The sequence below is a fragment of the Camelus ferus genome, chromosome 18, assembly GCF_009834535.1.
Source record: "Camelus ferus isolate YT-003-E chromosome 18, BCGSAC_Cfer_1.0, whole genome shotgun sequence".
Taxonomy (NCBI): Eukaryota; Metazoa; Chordata; class Mammalia; order Artiodactyla; family Camelidae; genus Camelus; species Camelus ferus.
The window spans coordinates 7,806,939-7,828,670 of NC_045713.1; the positions used below are offsets into that span (position 1 = coordinate 7,806,939).

Sequence of the window (21,732 nt, forward strand, 5' to 3'; positions counted from 1 at the left end):
GTCCGAGGAGGCTGCACACAGTATGACCCTATTTACGACAATTATGGAAAAGGCAAAACTACGCACATGAGCAGATCATGGGGTGGGAGTGGGGGGGGTGAAGTGTTCCATGTGAAACTTCAGCTGGTGTCACTATAAGTATGTCTAAGCCCACACCTTTGCACAGCCCAAAGGTCAGTCATAATCTATTCAAATTTAGTTGTTTAGGGTGTAGCAGCATCACAGGATGGAACATACAGGGTGACAGAATCTAACTGTATTAGAAATAGGTGGAAAAACTCTCAGTCGGTGGTGGGGCAAGAGGTGCTGGCCTAAGTGAACTTTGGAAATGCACAGAATCGTTCTGCAAAGGCAGAATGGACCACTGTTAACCTGTGGGCTTTGCATTATAGAGTTCTTTCTGGGGTGTAGTGGCTAACAATTCTGAAGCCACTGTGAATGGAACCTGGAAAAGAGAAATGAGTTGATAAAGGGCAGGTGGTGGGAGCCAGGCTCCTCACTGTGGGAATGGCAAGTCAGAGATGAGCAAGGGGAGGGCCTTGGCCCTCATACTCCTGGATCTGAGTTTCCTAGGTGGATGGTGTGGGGAGTGGACTGGCCAGGGGAAGGCACAGCTCTTTGCCCTGGGAAGGCCCTGCAGATGTAGGAACCTCACACCCCTTTCTTCCCCCCATACCTGCTGGAAACACCCAGACCTGTGAAATCAGCCAATACAGCTTTTCAGACATTCTCACCCAGAGGCAGCTAAGGGAACATGAGGGTCTTGCACCACTGCCGAGCTGTCCCAGAATCCAGGCCCTGGAGGGTGGAGCCAGGACAGGGTACCTTGATCTGTGACCAGCAGGTCAGAGCAAGGAAGAAGACCAGTTCTGAGGGAAGGGTCTCCTGAAGACTGTGAGCCCAGTGCCCTGATGGGTCCATTCCCTATGGGAACTTGGGTGGGGCCTGCAGTGGTTCTGTTTTCCACCTGAGCCCCTTGGATGAAGCCAGGGCAGAACTGGACTCAGGGATTTCCTGGTGGTGTTTCAAACTCTGACAAAGTGGCTTTATAAAGGAATAGGAGATTGAAGCTGATCACCTGACAGCCAATCCTCTCTGGTCTGAGCTGCTTCCATCAGGACCACAGTCCCCTGCATGGAGTCTGCTGTAACCCACCAGCCCCCACCTGGGCTCTCCCCTTCCTCCCTGGACCCCTCTCCCAGCCCAGATGCACCTGTCTAGCCACTGCATCCCCCTCTCACCTTGGGGATAACATGTCTGCTGTAACCCACTAGCCCCAACCTGGCCTCTCCTCTTCTTCCCTGGACCCCTCTCCCAGCCCAGATACATCTGTCTAGCCACTTTATCCCCCTCTCACCTTGAGGCTGACAGGCCCCTCACAGGGCTGTGATCCTGCCACTCCCCACACCCCAGGAGGCAGCCCCGCCTTCCCTGGTTGCTGAGCTGAGAAGCCTGGGGCTTCCCAATCCCCCACTTTCCTACTGCCCTGGTGACAGTCAGCTCTTCCTCCCAAAATCCCAGGTGGGGTTTTGCAGAAATTGACAACCAATCTAAAATTCATGTGGAAAAGGCAAGGAGCTCAGAATAGACCAAGGAATCCTGAAAAAGAAGAACAAATTTGGAGGTATGGAAAACCAGGCAGAATCCCATAGTTGGTATAAAGCCACTTAAAGCTGAAGATAACTGAGATTTAATAGATGCAGAAAAAAGCCTTCTTGGGGGCTGTGCAAGGCTGACCCTGTGGGAGGCCTGGTGGGGTGGAGCCGTTGCAGGCCTCAGGCCCAGTATTTCTGCTGCGGGGAGGGGAGGAGACTCCAAAAGCACATGGAAAGGCGATGGGGTATGGTGCTGCCAAGGACCCCACGTCTGGGTGCCACCTGGTTTGTTATCTCTCTTAGCAAGCTAAGAGGTTACGAGGCTGAAGGCCCTTTTGTCAGCCCCATGGATGTAGAGAATTGAAACTTCCCAAGGTGCTCTCTACACTGCTCAGGGAGCTGTTGAATTGCCCAGCAGCATAGTCAGCTTAGTAACTGGCAACAGGGGCTTGACAGGACCAGGCTGGCCTGAGCTGGAGGACCATGAATGCCTGCCCAGATGGTCAGAAGTCAAGGGCTGTCCTGCCTGACTTGACTATCCCTTGATGCCCACTCAGATGGGACAAAATATCCAGCCAGTTCCAGGAGGGGCCCATCAACACACACAAAGGGAGCACCTGGGGGCTGGCAGGTCCCTCCACCCGGTCTTGTGTACATCCACACTTGTCTACTGAGTGTTCTGGGTGCCAGTACTGTGCTGGAACCTGGGGCTGCACAGGCAGAGTGGGGACAGCAATGCCTTGCCCAGGTGAGAGGGCAGAGGAAAACACTGTGTGACTTCTGAGGCCCCACAAGCCTTGACTGAGGTTGAGTTGGATTTGAAACCATCAGTGACAAGAACAAACATTTCATTCTTCTCTCAGAGCCCAGGACAGGGGAGCAGAAAAACAGTGGTAGAGTCAACTCCCTGATTCATGTGTGCCCCTGGGCTAACCCTGCCCATCCTGGGGACCTCAGAGAGATGGAGAGGAAAGAGGAGGAAGTGGGCCAGTGATGCTTAAACCTAACTTTTCTAACCCTAATGCTCTAAACCTAACACCCTCACCTATACCCAAATCACCTAACCTATAACCCTATACCCTAACCCCAGGCCCCTAGACCCTTGGCCTGACCCGTAAACTCAAAACACTGACCCTTACCCTCATCCTGACCCTCCAACCCTGACTCTACAACCCCTACAATAACCCTAAATGCTGACAATGGCCCTGACCCAGGACTACACACTAGCCTTAGTCTAGCCCTGACTCATACCCATACCTTACCCTAACCCTAAATTTAACCCATACCCCTTAACCATAACAGGTTTAAAAAAAAAAAAAAAAAAAAAAAAGATCGTGTACTACAAGCGTCTCTACACCAGAAACCCAGGTTTTTCAACATATTAAAACCAAGCAATGTAATATACCATAGTAACTATGTGACATAAAAACACAAGGTTATGTCAATTGATACAGAAAAAACTTTACACAAAATCCAGTGCTGTTTCATATTCATAAACACGCAAGACAGTAAAAGGAAATTTGTTCAACATGATAAAATGCATTATGCAAAACCCGTAGCAAACTTCATGCTCAATGATGAAGAACTAAAAGGTTTACTCCTGAAATCAAGAACAAGGCCATGATGCTGGCTTTCCCCACTGTTACTCAGTATTGCACTGGAATATCTGCACTGAGCACTGAGGAAAGAAGGAAGATGCAACCACATGTGAAAAGAAAAAGTAAAACTGCTTCTATTCAAAGACACAATTCACATCATCTTATATATAGACCCTCCTAAAGAATCAACTAAAGACTATTTGAGCTGCTAAACTAATTCAGCAAAAGAGTAGAACAAAACATCAATCAACAAAAATCAACTTTATTTGTAGACACTAGCAATGAATAATCTGTAAAAGATTTTAACAAAACAATTCCCTTTTAAATAATTTCAACATTAATGCAATACTTTGGGAGGAGGTTTAATAAGGATGCAAGACTGGTACACTGAAAGTTATAAAGCACTGGTGAAAGAAATACTAAGTAAATATGCAGACATCCCATGGTGATGGAAGCACTTAATCTTGTTAAGATGGCAAAGATGGCAACAGTACATGATGCAACCTACAGATTCAATGTGATTCCTGTGAAAAGTCCCAAGGCCTAAGGGAAGAAGTACACAAGCCTATCCTACCTTACATATGGAATCACAGGGGTCTCCAAAGTCCCAAAACAATCTTGAAAAAGAAAATCAAATTTGGAGGCTCACATTTTCCAATTTCAAATCTTAGCACAAAGCAACAGGAAATGAAACAGTGTGATACTGGCACAAATATATACTTATAGATCTGTGGGACTGAATGGTGAGCCCAGAAATAAACCCATCTGTCTAGGATCACCTGATTTTTGACAACCGTGGGCAATATTAAACTGGGAAAAGATAATGTTTTCAACAAATGGTGCTGGGCAATTGGGTACCCAAGTGTAGAGGAATAAAACTGGGTCCTTACTTCACACCACACACAAAACTAACTCAAGATACGTTAAAAAGCTTAAATTTAAAAATAAAAAAAAAATTACAGTCAACCCTCCTTACCTGCAAGTTGCACATCCACAGAATCAACCAACTTCAAATAGGGAAAAAAACATATTTCGAGAAAGTTCCATTCCGGAAAACTTGAATTTGCTGCATGCCAGCAACTATTTCACATTACTATTTTTCAGAAATATTTACATATCATTTACATTGTATTAGGTGTTATAACTGACCTAGAAATGATTTAAAGTAAACAGGAATTTGTGCTTAGATTATTTGCAAATACTACACCATTTTATATAAAGGACTTGAGCACTGGAACCAATACTTCACAGATAAGGGAGGACAGCTGTATAAACTGTCAAAAAAAAAAATGGGGATAAATCATCTTACCTTGGATTTAGCAATTTTCTTAGATCTGACACCAAAACACAAGCAATGAAAGAAAAAAGATAATTTGCATTTCCTCAAAAGTAAAATTTGTGTGCGTCAAAGATGCTATCCAGAAAGTGAAAAGACAGCCCACAAAATCAAAGAAAATATCTGCACATTATATACCTGAAAAGAATCTTTATCAAGAATATACCAAGAACTTTTACAACTCATAAACAAAAAGACAAACAAGCCAATTTTTAAAACAGTTAAAGAACTTGAAGAGACCCTTCTCCAGACAAGACATACAAAGTCAACAAGCACATGACAATATCATTAGTCATGATGTAAATGCCAATTAGTACAATGCCATCCCCCTTCAAACACACTTAGAATGCTTACAATCAAAAACTAAATAAAAATAACAAATATTCGCAAACCTTAGAGAAACTGGAACCCTTAAACGTTACTTGTGGAATTGGAAAATGGCACAGACTATATGGACAACAGTTTGTCATTTCCTCAAAAAGATTAAAATATAGTTACCTTATGGTTCAACAACCTCACTCCTAGATATAAACATCAAAGCATTAAAAAGAGGTGTTCAAAAAGACTGTACATGAATGTTCACAGCAGCAATATTCACAATGGCCAAAAAGAAGGAACAATTGAAATATTTGTCACAGGCTGAATACATAAACAAATGAGGTGTGTCCATAAACTGCCCTATGATCCTGCCAGATAAAGGAATAAAGTAAAATGGTGCAGTCACTGTGGAAAACAACATGGCAGTTCCTCAAAATCTTACACATGGGGTTAACATGGAACCCAGCAATTCCACTTCGGGGTGTATGATCAAAATACTTGAAAGCAGGGACTGGAACAGACATGGGCACACCCATGGTCATCATAGCATTAATCACAATAGCAAAAGGTGGAAGCAACTCAAGTGTCCATCAACAGATGAATGGATAAACTACATGTGGTGTAGACACAATGGGGCACTACACAGCCTTAACAGCTAAGGAATTATGACACATGTTACAAGGTGGATAAATCTTGAAGTCACTGTGCTACGTGCCATAAGCTAGACACAGAAGGACAGATGTTATATGATTCTACTTAGACAAGGTATCCAGAGAAGCCAAATTCAGAGATAGACAGAAGATCATTGCCAGGGGCTGAGGGGAGTCAGCGTTAATGGATACAGAGTGTCACTTGGGGAAAATGAGTGAATTCTGGAAACGGATAGTGAGAATATTTGTACAACTGTGTAAATGCAGTCCGTGCGATAGTGCTGTGTATTTAAAGTGGTTAAACAGTAAATGTTATGTGATGCATCTCTAATCATGATGGGAAAATGAATGGAGCACTGATGACTCACGTCACAGCTGGGATGAGCACTGAGGGCGCTCTGCGTGCACGACGTCAGAGGCCCAGGCTGCACCATCTCGTGCACTTTAAATCCATTAAGGTTTTGAAAATGAGGGAAATTATCATAATGGTTTCAGAAAAAGGAAACTGGATCAGAATGGAAAAGGACATTTCCGTAACTTGGGGCAACGGTGAAGGTTGAAGTGGGCTTGTGGATGGGATTACAAGGTGGAACCATGAAACTTCTTCATTTGGGGTTTATCTGCTGATTCCTCGAGAGACTATCCCAGTTTTAGTAAAACCCACTGGAGTATTTTATATCAGGTAGCAAATGTGAGGCCTGTGTAATGCTATTTAAAGTGTTTTATACATTTGAAATTACTAGAAACTAAATCACTTTTCAACACAGCCATGTCAACAGCACATGAAAAAAGCAGAGAAGACATTAGATTTCCTTATAGAGGCCCACCCTTAACCAGATCCAGTTCACCCAAAGTGCTGATGCTAAACAGCCACTATGTTTTAGGTGCTGTGGATGACCTGGAAGGAGGCCAAACAGGGCAATTTCTGATTTCTAGTTTTCCACACCAAACCATCAAAAAAACTGTTAGAACTTATGAATCATTTCAGTAAAGCTACAAGGTACAAATCCATACACAAAAACCAATTGTCTTTCTATACATTAATAATGAAGCATCAGAAAAAGGACTTTTAAAAAAATCATTTACCATTGCATCAAAAAAAAAAAAAAACAAACATAGCAACAAATTTAATCAAGGATGTGAAAGACCTGAACACTGAAAATTCTAAGACACTGTCAACTAAAATAAATGCTCAGCCTTAAAGTTGAGAGTTATGTTTTATTTGGTGGGAGGACTTGAGCCAGGATGACAGCCTCTCGGATCATTCTGAGGGACTGCTCCGAAGAGGTAGGGGAGGAGCTAGGATATACAGGAGCTTTACAACAAAGACCAGGTAGGTGGAACAATAAAAGATTACTTGTTATCTAAAGAAAACCAGGTACCTCAAGTTAAAGAATTCAGCTCTTTTCTATGTATGGGAGGAAGCAAACATTTGGGCTCATTGAATTCATTCCTTTGACAAGCTTCTAGCTGTCTAGGGCCAGTATCTTGTCCTTTATTATTCTGAGTCCCTTCACAGTGCACCAAGAGGCTGGCTGCAAGGCTTGTCTTCACTGGGGGGTGGCGGCGGCAGCTGATGACTTGATGGTTTCAGCATTCTTTGCTTACTGATACATTTTGCAGTATTTTTCATTCACAACACTGAGGAAAGAAACAACAGACACAAATAAGTGGAAAGATATCCTGTACTCACAGATAGAAAGAATTAATGTTGTTAAAATGTCCATTCTACCCAAAGCAATGTTCAAATTCAAAGCAAGCCTGGTCAAATCACTATGCCCCACACAAGCAAAAAACCAAACATTGTAAATTGACTATATTTCAATACAATAAAATAAACTTCAGTGGCATTTTTCACAGAAACGGAAAAAAGAATTCTAACATTTGTGTGGAAACACAAAGGACTCTAACAGCCAAAGAGACTCTGCAAAAGAACAGGCTGGAGGCATCTTCTTCCCCGACTTCACACTCCATTATGAAACTACAGTCACCAAAAAAGTGTGGAATTGGCCCAAAAATAAGGACACGGACCAGAGGAACAGAGAGAGAGCCCAGAAGTAACCTATGGGTATGTGGTCAGTTAATTGACATGAAAGGAGCCGGGAACCTCACCAGGGAAAGGACAGTCCCCTCAATGAATGGCGCTGGGAAAACCGGACAGCACACACCAAAGAAGGACACGGCATGCCACACCACACACAGAGACTGACTGAAGCAGACATTCAGCTGGCAGTGACAGGTAGGCCATATACTGGGGCCACCGCTGGAGCAGCTAGGAGGGGTCTGGCTGCAGCTGTAAAACTGAGAGCCGAGGCACAGACACGGTAGGGTGGTCAAGCTGGGTCACCAGGAAAGAGTGGCAGAGCTTTGTGGAGTCCCCATCAGAGGCTCAATATTCTAAGTCCTGAACTAGCTAGATTTAGAATCTAGTTTATCTTATTCTACATGCTGACAGTAATAGCATTAGCCATGCCTACCTTGAGCTAATACTTTTCTCTCTTTTGTTTCCCCAACCATTCAATGACTTCTCACTTTGTACTCAGCATTTGTGGCTTTGAGCACCGGAACTCAAACACAAGACGATGGAAAAATAGGGACAGGTGAGACAGGAAGGGGGCAGGGCACAGCCATTCAAGGAGTGCCACAGCAATTAACACCAAAATGGTGAAAGACTCAACCCCCAGGAGGCCTTGAGGCTCAAGGTGATGGGAGATTTAACTTCCGGCAGATCTGGAGCTCCATTATACGCCCATTGTAATATAGCAGCATGGTGAATAACATGCCCGCAGGCACCAGGGCAGTCCCAAGTCTAGCCACAAAAGGTCAGAGTGGGAAAAGGCCAACTTCCTGGGAATCCCAGCCCCTTCCCCAGGCCACTTAGACTGGCCCTCCCACTTAATAGCATATGAAGCCACCAAGCCCATAAGAACTGGCAACACTGTGCCTCCCGGCCAGCCCTCTCTCTCCCTCTTCAGAGACGGCCCACATTCTGTCTATGGAGTGTGTACCTACTTTGAATCTGAGCACCCAACCCCCACACCTGGTGGCCTTTCTCTTGCCTTTCAACGTGTCTCTCTGAATAAATCTGCCTTTACTCAACTGTGGCTCGCTCTTGAATTCCTTCCTGCGCGAAGCCCAGGACCCACACTTGGCGAGGCACACCCCAGGGGCTCAGCCGAAGCCTGGGACAGCTCTTCTCACTCCCCACATCCGTTTTTCCTACATCAATAGTACTAGCAATCCCTACCTTAAACTAATACCTTTTTTCCCCCCAACCATTCAATGACTTCTCACTTTATTCTAAGCATTTGTGGCTTTAAGCACCAGAACTCAAACACAAGATGATTAAAAAATAAGGACTAGAGAAGAAAGACTGAAAATGGATAAACTGCAAAACAACATATTCTTACACAGGCACCAAAATGTGCTTTCGGAGCAGAAGCCCAAACTCCACTTCTGCTATAGTGGTGAGGTTGAAAATGGGAATCCTTCCCACCTACCCAGGCTGACATAAACAATTAACAACATGGAAACCCAGGAATGGCAGCAGTGAAGGCATAGTTTTTAAATGTCTCTGAATCCACAGAGTCATGAGACAGCAAAACCATAAGCGCTTGGACAACACTTACAGCTAGACAACACACTCCAAGATGCTTGTGGGTGAGGACAAACAAGGACATTTTTTTTTAAATTCATAAAACACTGTATTATTAAATAAACTGGCACAAAGCGTTTGTAATATCACAGTCTTCTGATGGTGCTGCAGAACTTATTTTTTATTATTATTATTATTAGTGCCAAATGCTGTGATTTTCAAAGGTCAGTTTAATTCTGATTTCTTAGCTGTCATTATATAACGTATGTAGAAAATAGTACAGTCAACCTTTGAATAGCGTGGGGGGCCAGAGGTGCTGGCCCTCTATGCAGTATAAAATCCACCTGTAATAAACTTTACAAGTCAGCCCTCTGCACCCATGGATTCACCTACTGCGGACTGTGCAGTAGTAGGACCTATTTTTGGAAAAAATCCACATGTAGGTGAACCCACGCGGCTCAGACTTGTGTTGTTCAAGGGCCAGCTAACTGTGTTTTCATATACAGACGTAGCTTGTGTCTCTTCCTGGAGATTTAAAGTTGGCATAGTCAAGTTCAGCTTGGAGAGAGAAAGAAAAATACGCTGCTACCTTGTATTCATTTATTTCATTCATTGATTGATTGTCCTGGGGATTGAATCCAGGACCTTGTGGATGGCAAGCCATCCCCTGCTACCTTGTATTTAATTTCAAAAGGATTTTTTGGGATCATTTCCCCATCCCAGTATATACTCAACCCATCCTTCTGAACTTTCTGCCCTGTAGAATGAGCAATATATGCTGATAGGCTGCAAGAGCTTATGTCCGTGTGTACTTTATTTACAGCATAAGCAGCTTGTTAAGGCAAGAAAGAATTGTTACTAATTTAACAAAAGCTTACAGATAGACATTGATAGAAAAGGGGCCCAGGCACGTCCTGGAACTGGCTCCTTTTTAAAATCGTAACTTCTAAAGTTTTAGTTCAGGTCAGGCTATGAAATTTTTAGGACTTGGAAGTAATATTTTTTGGACAGCTGGGAATCAGAAATAAGGAAACATACTTTAGCAGAGTGTGTGAAAAAGGGGGAGACCCCGTTTCCTTGTCTCTATGTCTCTGTTTCCTTACCTGTAAGGCACTGAAGACCAGAGGAGAAAGGGGGAGGAAATGGAGGAAGTGGGAAGGGGTGAGAGAAGTGAGCAAATGCACGTTCCTCAGAAGGTGCGAGGGACAAGGAGGAAGGTAAAAACCTGAAAAGAGGCTGGAACCTTTGTAGATTTTCTTTAAAAGGCAGAACTTTAAAAAAAAAAAAAAAGAAGAAGAAGAAGTATCAAAATGAAACTATGTAATGAAAAGGAAATAGTATTTTTCTTAAAATGCCCTGCAAAATATGTTCTCAAAATCTTTGTTATTGAGGTCAGAAATCTCCTTGAGAGGCATTAGTAAATTTCTAAATTATTATTTATTGACGTGTTTTTCTCCCCATTCGATCATAGGCTTCTTCAGGGCAGACTCTCTTCTGTTGCTCTTCTTTGGATCCTAGGTGGCTAAGGCTAGGCTGTGGCTAGGGCTGCCATGATGCCGTGCTACAGACTGGGTGGTTTGACCAACAGAAACTTATTACCTCGCAGGTCTGGACGCTGGAAGTCCAAAGGGAAGGTACTGGCAGAGTCGGCTCCTGCTAGGATGTGCTCCAGGCTTCTTTCCTTGACTTGCAGGTGGCTGTCTTCTCTGCATGTGTCTTTCCATTGTCTTCCCTCTCTGCAGGTCTGGTTCTGTGTCCAGATTTCTTCTTTTATAAGACTATCTATCTATCTATTACCTCAGTTTAATTCAGTTACTTCTGTAAAAACCCTAGCTCCAGATAAGGTTACATTCTGAGGTGCTGGTGGTTAGAACTTTAACATATGAATGAATTTGGGGGGGGGGGACACAATTCAGCCTGTAACAGCAGATGCCAGCAGAATGCCTGGTACACATTGGGCACCCAGAAATGTTTGTAAATGTAAACTGTTCTCACAGTCTGGCTGATGTCCTTCCTGGAATTTCATTGGAATGGGCCTTGATTTCAAGGGTACCCCTTTTCAGCAAATAACATGGGTTACTGCATGATAAATTCCTGGCAGAGGTTTTGTCTATATAAATTATGTAGTTAAATGCCTGTAATTTATGGGTTTATGAATCCACTATACAACCTGAAAATAGTGATAATTGTATTTCCTGTCCTAGTCTGCTCAGGCTGCTGTAACAAAGATACCATAGACCAGGTGGCTTGTAAACAGAAGGAATTTATTTCTCACAGTTCTGGAGGTCGGAAGTCCATACATTTATTTGGGGTCTGGGGAGGACCTCTGGTTCATAGAACCTTCCTGCTGTGTCCTCACGTGTGGAAGGGGCCAGGGGTCTCTCTGGGCGTCTTCTGTGGGACACTGGTCCCATTCATGAGCGCTCCACCCTCGTAGCCTAATCGCCTCCTGAAGACCCACCTCTTAGCACTGTCACATCGGGGATTAGGCTTCAGTATGTGAGTTTTAGGGGGACACAGATATTTTAGTCTGTAGCCTTCCATTTCTTCATTCTGATTTACTTTTCTAGACACATAATAGTGAAAAAAGATCGGTAATGGTTTTTGCAAGTAAGTACACACCTTAGTTTTATTAGCTCTTTAAATCAATGTGGGTTCTTATGTTATTCTGAATGGTTTATATTTAATTTTATATTTTGAAGGATAGACAGCTTTAGCAACTCTAGATGCTCAGGGCACAAAGTAAGTGTTTAGTAAATGTTTACTGTTATTTCATGGTTTTGTGCCTTTGTACATGTTGATTTTCCAGACATCATTTTGTCAGTAAATCTTCTTTTCCTGATCAATACAAAGTGGAGCATCTGTTTTTGCTTTTGTTTTTTTGTGTGTGCCATCAGTATACAATGACATACCTCTAATTTAGTGTTTAATTTTTCTTTTCATGATTAAGTAGTGTGGCCTTTTAGAGTATGCATTCCTTGAAGGCAGGAGTTTTCTTTTTGTTGTTGTTTCCTCAGGGTTTACTATATCAGAGGTGTTATATTAATACATATTTAATGAAGCCATTTAACTCCTTTTTTGTTAAGTTTTTATTTATTTTTAAATTTGTGGGGGTAATTTGTTTTTGGGGTTTTTGTTTGTTTGTTTGTTTTTAATGGAGGTACTGGTGATTGAACCCAGGACCTTGTGCATGCTAGGCATGCACTCTAACACTGAGCTATAATCATCCCCCACCATTTAACTTCTGGAAAACTTGAGTTGTAATGTCTAATCTCTTAATCTCATAGTATATTGAAATGTAACTAAGAAAGGTTTTTGTATATTTGTTTTAGCATTATAACTCAATTATCTACTCAATATGAGTAGAAAAATTGATTTTTATTAGATATCTATTCCTTTTCTGATCTGTGTCAGTAAAGTTTCCTGTTGGGACTTCTGGTTCCACCAAGGTGGAGTCACTGCATTCCTTCTACGTTTCCTGCCTATCAGAATGGCTGAATTAAAAAATAGTGACCACATCAAATGTTGTGGAGAAGCTGGATCACTCACACATTGCTGGTGGGACTGTAAAATGACACAGCTACCCTGGAAAATAGTTTGGCAGTTTCTTATAAGACTAAACATGCAGTTACCATGCAACTTAGCAATTGCACCCTTAGACGTTTATCCTAGAGAACGAAAATTACATTCACATAAGATCATGTGCACAGCGTTCATAGTGGCTTCATTTGTAGTAGCCCCAGACTGGGAATAATGCAGATGTCCTTCAAGGGGTGACTGGTGAAACAAGCTGTGGTCTGTCCACAGTAATAAAAAGAACATAACTGTTGATTACACACCTGATGAATGTCCAGGTAATTCAGCTGAGCACAAAAAGCCAGTCCTAAAAGGTGACATAGGTGATTACATTTATATATCATTCTTGGGTTGACAAAGTTGTACAAATGCAAAACTGATTAGTTGTTGCCAGGGATTAGGAAATGAGGCGGAGAGGGGGCTGTGTTTTGCTTTAAAAAGGCAGCATGGGATATACTCTCGGTGATGGAATTCTTTATCTCTCTCTCTCTCCCTCTCTCCCTCTCTCCCTCTCTCTCTCTCTCTCTGACAGTACCGGTATCAACATTCTGGCTGTGAGGCTGTACTGTAGTTCTGCAGAATGTTACCATTGCAGGAACTGGGTGAGGCATACAAGGGCTTCTTCTGTTTCTGACAACTATATATGAAACAGCTGTTATCTCAAAATAACAAGTTTAAGTAAATAAAGTTTTCTTAAGCGTTTTAAACAAATTGGTGCTATCAGGGCTCCTGAAGTGGCAGAGGAAGCACACAGAAGCATTCCTATCATGGATGAGTATTGGCTTTGCAGTTTGTTTTATGGGTTTTTTTTTTTTTCCTTATGGCTTGGTCAAATAGTCTATGAAGTTATAGCTTTATAATCATTTCAGGGTTATTTTTTGAGTTTTCATTTGTGCTCCAGTCATTTTCCTAGTCTTATAACTTCATCAGTTCTAGTTACTACTTTTTCTTCTTGTCATTTGGCTTTAATTCAAAGAATCTTTGCAAGGTTGTTTATAGGCCTTTAGTCCAGAAGATTGGAAATAAGACATTGCTTTTATTATCTCGATTTTGTGTTATTTGTGACTTTGGAAAATTAACATGCATATTTTGATAAGTAACCGTATCAATTGGCCATTTTTATACATTTTCTTTTTCTTTAACAGAACCTACTACATCTAAGGGCACCAGTGGGATTACAGCTATAACATGGAAGTCCAGTGGAAGTGATCTGTCAGGTGAAGATAAAAATTTTAAACCACAGAGAGATAGCAGACATGGTTCTAGAATAGACAGATTTTATAACAGGAATATTTCATGTCCACAGGATGGGACCAGTGAAAGTAAATTGATTTTGTAAGAAATTAAGTTTCTGTTATAGATTGGATTTCAATATTGGAAAAAGCTTATACTCCTTTTCTAATACTTAGCATTGATTATGACCGTACTAGGTCCCAGCCTCCCAGCCGTTTAGAAACATTTTCTCATAATAATTCTCACAGTAACTCTAAGAGAGAGGTGTTACCAGTATTATTTTTACAGTTAGTAGTTTAAGCTTGAACACGTTAGAATTGGTTGAATTCCACTTTGGGTCTCTTTGGCGACAAAGCCAGTTCTCTAAAGCACAGGCACACCTCTGAGATATTGTGGGTTCTGTTCCAGACCACTGTAGTAAAGGGAATGTTGCAGTAAAAAGACTTACATGAATTTCTTGGTGTTTCTCTGCATATAACAGTTGTTTATACACCACTGTAGTCTATTAAGTGTGCAATAGCATTATGTCTATGAAAGACAAACTACCATACCATAATTAAAAATGGTTTATTGCTGAAAAATGCTAACCATCATCTGAGCCGTCAGCGAGTTGTAACTTTTTGCTGGTGGAGGGTCTTCCCTCGGTGTTGATGGATGCTCACTGACCCAGCAGGGTGGTTGCTGAAGGTTGGGGTTGGTGTGGCAGTTTCTTAAAATAAGACAGCAATGAAGTTGGCTGCATTGATTGACTCTTTCTTTCACAGATGATTTCTCTGGAGCGTGCAATGCTGTGTGATAGCATTTTACTGACACTAGAACTTCTTTCAAAGTTGGAGTCAGTCAGTCCTCTCAAACCCTGCCGCTGCTTTACCAACTAAGTCTGTGTAATATTCTGAATCCTTTATTATCATTTCAACAATCCTCAGAGCATCTTCACCAGGAGTAGATTCCATCTCAAGAAACTACTTCCTGGGGGAGGGGGCGTTATAGCTCAGCGGTGGAGTGTGTGCTTAGAATGCACAAGGCCCTGGGTTCAACCCCAATGCCTCCATTAAATTAAAAAGCATGAGCAAAATTAAAATTATTTTTTAAAAAATAAAGGAAAGAAACACTATCCCTGCTCGTCACTAAAAAGCAACTCCTCATCCATTAAAGTTTTATCTTGAGGTTGGAACGATTCAGTCACATCTTCAGGCTTGACTTCTGATTCTAATTCTCTTACTGGTTCCACCAAATCTGCAGTTCCTTCCACCACTAAACTTAGGTGTTATCCTAGCCCTCATCTGAGCCATCATCATAGCTCTAACCCTAAACCTAACCCTAACCCTAACCCTAAAACTAGCCTGAACTCGAACCCTACCTAACACTAACCCTAACACTAGGCCTAGCCAGAACTGTAGGCTTAATCCTAGCCCTCATTCTAGCCCTCACCATAGCCTCACACTAGCCCTTATCCTAATCGTAAACCTAACCCCTAACCCTAACCCTAAACCTAACTCTTGCCCTAAACCTAGCCCTCACACTAACCCTAGCCCTCATCTTATCCCTCATCATAGCTCTAACAGTAGCCCTCACCTTCGCCCTCAGCCAAGCCCTCATCATAGCTCTGTCCCTAACCCTAAACTTAAACCTAACCCTAACCCTACCCCTCACCTTTGCCCTCACCCTAGCCCTCATCGTATCTAACCCAAACGGAAACCCCAACCCTAAACCTAGCCATAGACCTAGTACTAACCCTAGCCCTAACAAGAGTCCTCATCATAGCCCTAGCCCTAGCCTTACCCAAACCCGAACCTGAACCCTAATCCTTACCCTAAACCTAGCCTTAATCCTAGCCCTAACCATAGGCCTAAACCTAGCCCTAACCCTAACTGTACCACTAACCCAAAGACCAGCATTGGCCATAGCCTAACCCTAATCCAACCTAGCCCTTACCCTAGCTCTACCGTAACCCTAACCCTAAACCTAGCCCAAGCAATAATCCGAACCCAAACTAACCCTAACCATAACTGTAGCCATAACCTTAGTCCTTAACCCAGCCTAAACCTAGGTCTAGCCATAGCCCTCAAACTAGTCATCACCCAAGCTCTCATCCTAGGCCTAATGTAATGCTAACCCTAATCCTACCCAGAGCCCTAACCCTAATACTAACCATAACCCTAACCCTAACCCCGGCCCTCACCCTAGGCCTCACGCTAGCCCTATTCCTAACCCTAGCCTTAGCCCCAGCCCCAGCCCCAGCCCCAACCCTAACCCTAACCCCTAATCTTTACCCTAATCCTAACCCCTAACCCTAACCCTGGAGGCTGCCAGGTCCCTCCACCTAGTCCTGTGTAAATCCACATGTGTCTTGGGTGCCAATACTGTGCTGGCATCTGGGGCTGCCCAGGCAGAGTGGGGCCAGCAGTGCCCTGCCCAGGTGGGATGTCACAGGGAAGCACTCCAGAGTCTCTGCCAGGAGCCACCTGCTGGCCCAGGCCTTTAATTCAGTTAGCTGTTATAAGAATCAGAACTCAGCAAGGGAAGTTCAACTTTATTCACTTTCTCTCATCTCGGCTGGGGATCTGCAGTTGGTGTGCATTTGAGGAAAGAAAAGTAACAGCAAAGGCAAAGTGAGAGCCGGGGCGGGGACGGGAGATTCAAGCCTGTGGGCCGGCTGTGGCCTCTGGCCTGTGTCCACACCCCTTCCCAGGAACTGTCCCGACAGGAGCGTGAGTCCTACGACCACATCCCCGTAAAGAAGCGCCAAGTGCACACTGACCCTCTGCCTGTCCCACCGTCCAAGGGCCTGACGACCCTCACACCAGCCTGCTCTGGGCCAGGGTGTGGGCCTCTTGCCAAGCCCAACAGACTGAACCAGGAGAAATTCTGGGGGAGAAGCATCCAAGCTGGTTCAGAAAGGAAGAGCATGACCACAGAAGTGGCCGTAAGAGACCACGAGAGCTTCAGGCCCAGAGCCCTGAGGAGGGCAAGGCTGAAGCCTCTGTCCCTCACGCACAAAGGGGATTCTGGCAGTGCTTCCTTCTGCCCGCTGGGGCCTGTGCTGTGCTCTCTACAAACCACGGTGTACAGGGTGGGGCTGGCTGGGCCGGTGTCCGTGGAGGGAGGACAGAGCCAGGACTCTGCCAGTCAGTCCTGAGGGGTGGCCCCCTGGGGTGACTGGCATGAGAAAAGAGGTCACAAGGACCTCTCTGGTGTCAGGTCCTCTCGTACCCTCCACACTGCTGATGGCTGGCAGCTCCATCATTGAAATGTCATGTGCCCAGAATATGCTATTTGGGGGGGGGAAATAAAGAATGTACACTTTGCACATATTTTCTACAAAGGTCAACAGCAGTGATGCTTCAGTTCATGTTTGGAAACGCTGGGTTAGTGCTAGAAGTCGAGCTGGGGTCTGAGCTTTGCACCATGATTACACCAAGTCTTCTGAGCAGAGATTACTGTAGCAAAGCCGATGTGATTTTAGAGAGAAGCAATCTCTAGTGTTTTTATCACTTTATCACCACTTGACAGATTCAGTTACAAATGCTTGCAGTGTGGACCATCAGGTCCTAACACCACAGCTCGCTGTGTTGGTGTAGGAAGGCATCATTCTAAGTCAGTGAGAGGGAAGGGGAACAGGAACAGGGCTTGCTTCTGTTTGAAGAATGATTTTTGCCCCAAATGGCTGGCCGGTTCTGCCTTGGCCGGGGAGGAAGCAACATGCCAGGCGGTGCAGCTCCCCTCTGAGGGGTCCCAGGAGCAGAAGGGACACTGGGCCTCGTCTTCTCAGGAGTCAAGACCCATGTTTTGTCGCTGGTGCTGTTCTGTGCAGTCAGTACCACCCCAGCAATTCATGTCAGATCCCCGACAAGGAGGGGTCAAAACATCCCAGTGATCACACACCTTCCTGCCTCGAAAAGGCAACTGGACAGACACGATCTGTCTTCTGGCGGGTGGGCTGCCTGGGGGGCCTGCAGCCTGGCAGTGCCAGAGCACCTGTCTGTCCACCCTGGACGGGAGAGGCAGGGTCAGCCATGGAGCTGGCTTAGAGCTGGACGGACTGAAGAATCTGGGTGGGCTCTGGGCTCCAGGGGTCTCCAGCTGTCTGCTTCCTGGCCTAGGTGACTCCGAGCAGGGGAATAGCGGCTTGGGGTGTATGACCCTGAGAGGAGGGTGGGGCGTGGGTTCTGCACTGGCTGGTTTGCATTTGGGCAGGTGGGCTCATGGGGGAGTACCTACCATCTCTAAGGTGAGTTAACCCTGGGGGGCAGTTTCTTCCTGGCCAGCAAGGCCCCAGGATGACAGAGCATCAGAAAAGACAGAAAATAGGGGACATGATGGATACAGCTTGGAGAAAGCTGATGGGGTTTTGGGCAGCAGTTTAGCCCTCATCCCAGCCCCTGGGACGTGTGTCCAGATCCCCACCGGGTGACAACGGGCAGCAGAGGCCAGGTAGTGGGCGGCACCTCTCTCGCCACCAGGAAAGCACCATCTGCCATGTCATCTGGAGAGGTGGAGGTAGTGTTGTAGGGGCAGCTCTGTCCTGGGCTCCCTGCTGCTGCCAGCCCAGCCCTCTCCCTGGGCTTTCCTCATGCTTGTGTGAGAGTATTATGCAATGTGAGGCCGAGTGGAGTCCAAGTGCTCATCCATACAGGTATAGCCGATGGAGGTCAGGGTCCTCTAGGTCCCTCCTCTGGCAATGCTACCTGTGTTTGGAATAGGGCAATCCTCATGGCAGGCTCCTCTGATGAGACCCAGGCTCCTTTGCTGAGAGCAGCCTGGGCGCAGGACCCACCAGATGCTCCCTGTCAGGAGAGCTGGGGGCCCTGCCCCGCAGGGCAGAAGATCCCTCTCTGATGGGCCTGAGGGGCCTGGTAGGAGGACATCTGAGCAGGGCCGGGATTAGGACAGGGACGCCAGCAGAGACGGTGTAACTAAATACCCTTGGGGAGGAAAGCACCGTCTCATTACCTCTTTTGGACGGCCGGGACTTGAAGCAGCGAGCAGGACCTATTCTGAACATTCCTGTTGCAATTCAGTTTTCATATCGAGAGTAAAACGTAAGAGGAGCTGGGGGAGCAAACCACAGGTTGGGAGAGTTACACCCTCATAATTTCTACGTGGGTTCACGTTTCTGAGAGGGAGTGTCTGGCCAGGCCGCAGGAAGCCCCCGCCTCGTCTGGCCACAAAGGCCGGCAGTGTCTCAAGTGAAGTTACTTCTCAAGAAGGTTGTTGGGACACAGCATCCACCGCCAGAGCCTCACAGTCCTTTCTCCTCCTGCAGACATACGGAGACACAGAAAGTGCCCACCCTTGGACCAGCGCGAGGGGCCCACCCGTGCCATGACCAAGACTGCCAAGACCACGTTATCTCACCTGCAGCAGCCTCAGTCCCATCACCAAAGGGCACGCTCAGATGTCTGAAAGAGCCGGGGGTTATCTGCACAAAACTGGAAGGTTTATCATCATTGGCGGGATTGTCTCTTCTGTCCACGAAGCCTGTGGAAAACACGGCCTTGTGTCGAGCCGGCACCGACTCATCATGTGTCAGCTGGCCGACCAGAATTCCGATTGGATCAGGGTGGACCTGTGGGAGTGCTATCAGGACATCTGGCAGATGACCTGCAGCGTGCTCGAACACCATCCGGACCTCATGACGCGGGTAACTGGCTGCATCCTCTCCAATGTCAACACACCCTCCATGACACCTGTGATCACGCAGCCCCAGAATGAGACCTCCCAGCCCATTTACCAGAACAGCAACGTGCCCACCAAGCCCACCGCAGCCAAGATCTTGGGAAAGGTGGGGCAAACCTGAGCCAGATCTGCTGTGTCCGCCCGCCGGTGGAGCACTTCACCTTTGTGGATGAGAATGCCAACCTGGGCACGGTGATGCGATATGAGATTGAACTGCGGATCTTGCTGCTGTGTGGCAGTGACCTTCTGGAGTCCTTCTGCATCCCAGGGCTCTGGAACTAGGCAGATACGGAGGTAATTGTTGGGGGCTTAGGGATCTTGGTGGCGCCCTGGGACACAGCCAATACAGACCAAATCATGAATCACTCCTCAATACTCTGCGAATACAAAAAAAATCATGGTGGTGAAGGATGACATCAACCATCCCATGTCTGTTGTCACCTCAACCAAGAGCAGGCTGGCCCTGCAGCATGGGGACAGGCCACGTTGTGGGTTACCTGTCCCAGCCGGTCATTGACTACACTCTCAAGAGCCAGCTGTACATCAGTGCCTTGGGCTAGCAGCCACAGGGCCCTCTGCTCCACTCTCCCCTGGTCCTCCACCAACACACTGGCCCCTCCAGCCTCTGTCGTCGGTCCCCATCTCTCTCCTGCCTCTCTGTTTCTCCATCTCCTCATCTTGGCTATTGTCCCCACCTGCTGGCTCAACCCCCCCCCCCCCAGTGTGGGGGCCTGCAGAGAACCACGGCATACCCTACTCCACAGTCATCTTTGGACAAACCTTCCTGTAGTCTCCGGGTTGGGGGTGGGTGAGGGGATGGGGCTTGGGGAAGTGCAGTCTGTGGAGATGTGCTGACGTCTGTCTCCCAGCATGCTCTAGGGAGGCGGCTCTGGCCCTCGCCTTCCCAGGATGCTCTTTCCCACAAAGGGCTACTTTCCTTCCTCCTTTCCTACTTTCTTTCTTTCTTTCTTTCTTTCTTTCTTTCTTTCTTTCTTTCTTTCTTTCTTTCTTTCTTTCTTTCTTTCTTTCTTTCTTTCTTTCTTTCTTTCTTTCTTTCTTTCTTTCTTTCTTTCCCTCTTTCTTTCTTTCTTTTCTTTCTTTCCTTTCTTTCGTCTCTCTCCCTCTCTCCTTTCTCTTCTTTCTCTCTTTTCTTTTTGTTTTTTGTTGTCATTGTTCACTCCTCATAGAACTTGATCAAATCCGTGTCTGTGGTTTAAAAAAAAAATAAGATTGTTGATCTTGTTTTCCTTTGAACTGCTTTCCTGGGGGCTTTAAATTAGGCCCAGGCCTGAGGCTACACCGTTTCTGATAAAGAACTCTTGGCACTGCCGTGTGTCTTTCGGGATCAGACCACATTCCTCAGTCCCCTGCCGCCACTGTTCCTGCTTAGCCAATGGGTAAACCGAGTCACAACCTGGCTCTGGGTGTAGCCAAACCCTGGGCAGGGCCCCGGAGGTCTCTGTCTTATAGGGGTCAGGCAGCTGGGTGGACCCAGAGAGGGGACAAGGACAGGAAGCAGATGGATAGCAGAGGGTGTGGGGACAGCGGGGTGGCCTCCTCAGGTCCCAGTACTGAGGGCCAGTTCCCTGTCCTGACCATCCAGCTCCCCACTATCTCCCGACACTTCCTCCATGGCCCCTTTATCCAGGACCTGCCCAGCAAGCTCTAGGGTCACCCTTGCTGTCTCAACACCCACTGTCTGAAGAAGGGAAGCCCGTGACTTTGTGGGCCTCACGGGTGACCTTCTTCTCCCCTGGGTGGGAAGGCTCCCCTGTGGTTGGGGCCCATCTGCCCTCGGGCCCCTCCCCAGTCGGTGCTGCCCCTCCTACCCAGGACCCTGGCCCTGGCCCTCCCTCGGGTCAGCCACGCCCAGCCCCACTGCCACAGCGGCCGCCCAGTCCTCAGAGCACAGAGCACAGAGCACAGAGCACGCGCTTTGCTGCCTTTTCGGAACTTTGGGGGCTTATCTTTCTTCCAAGATTGCTGCTCCTGTTCTAAGCAGACTAGGTCCTATATACTTTTCTGCCACTTTTTCAAGCTCTAATTATAGAATAGGGCTTTTTAAATGAAAAAGGCCTGGCTCTGGGGTGTAATTCTCCGAGCAGTTTGGGTCTGAAAGAACCCTCGCAATTAGAGGCCTCTCCGACGCAAG

General features: G+C 46.0%; 1 pseudogene; it reads left to right on the forward strand.

Annotated features, from left to right (window-relative positions):
• The first annotated feature begins 18,106 nt into the window (after positions 1-18,106).
• On the forward strand, positions 18,107-20,283 carry LOC102519582 (annotated as a pseudogene).
• The last annotated feature ends 1,449 nt before the right edge of the window (positions 20,284-21,732 follow it).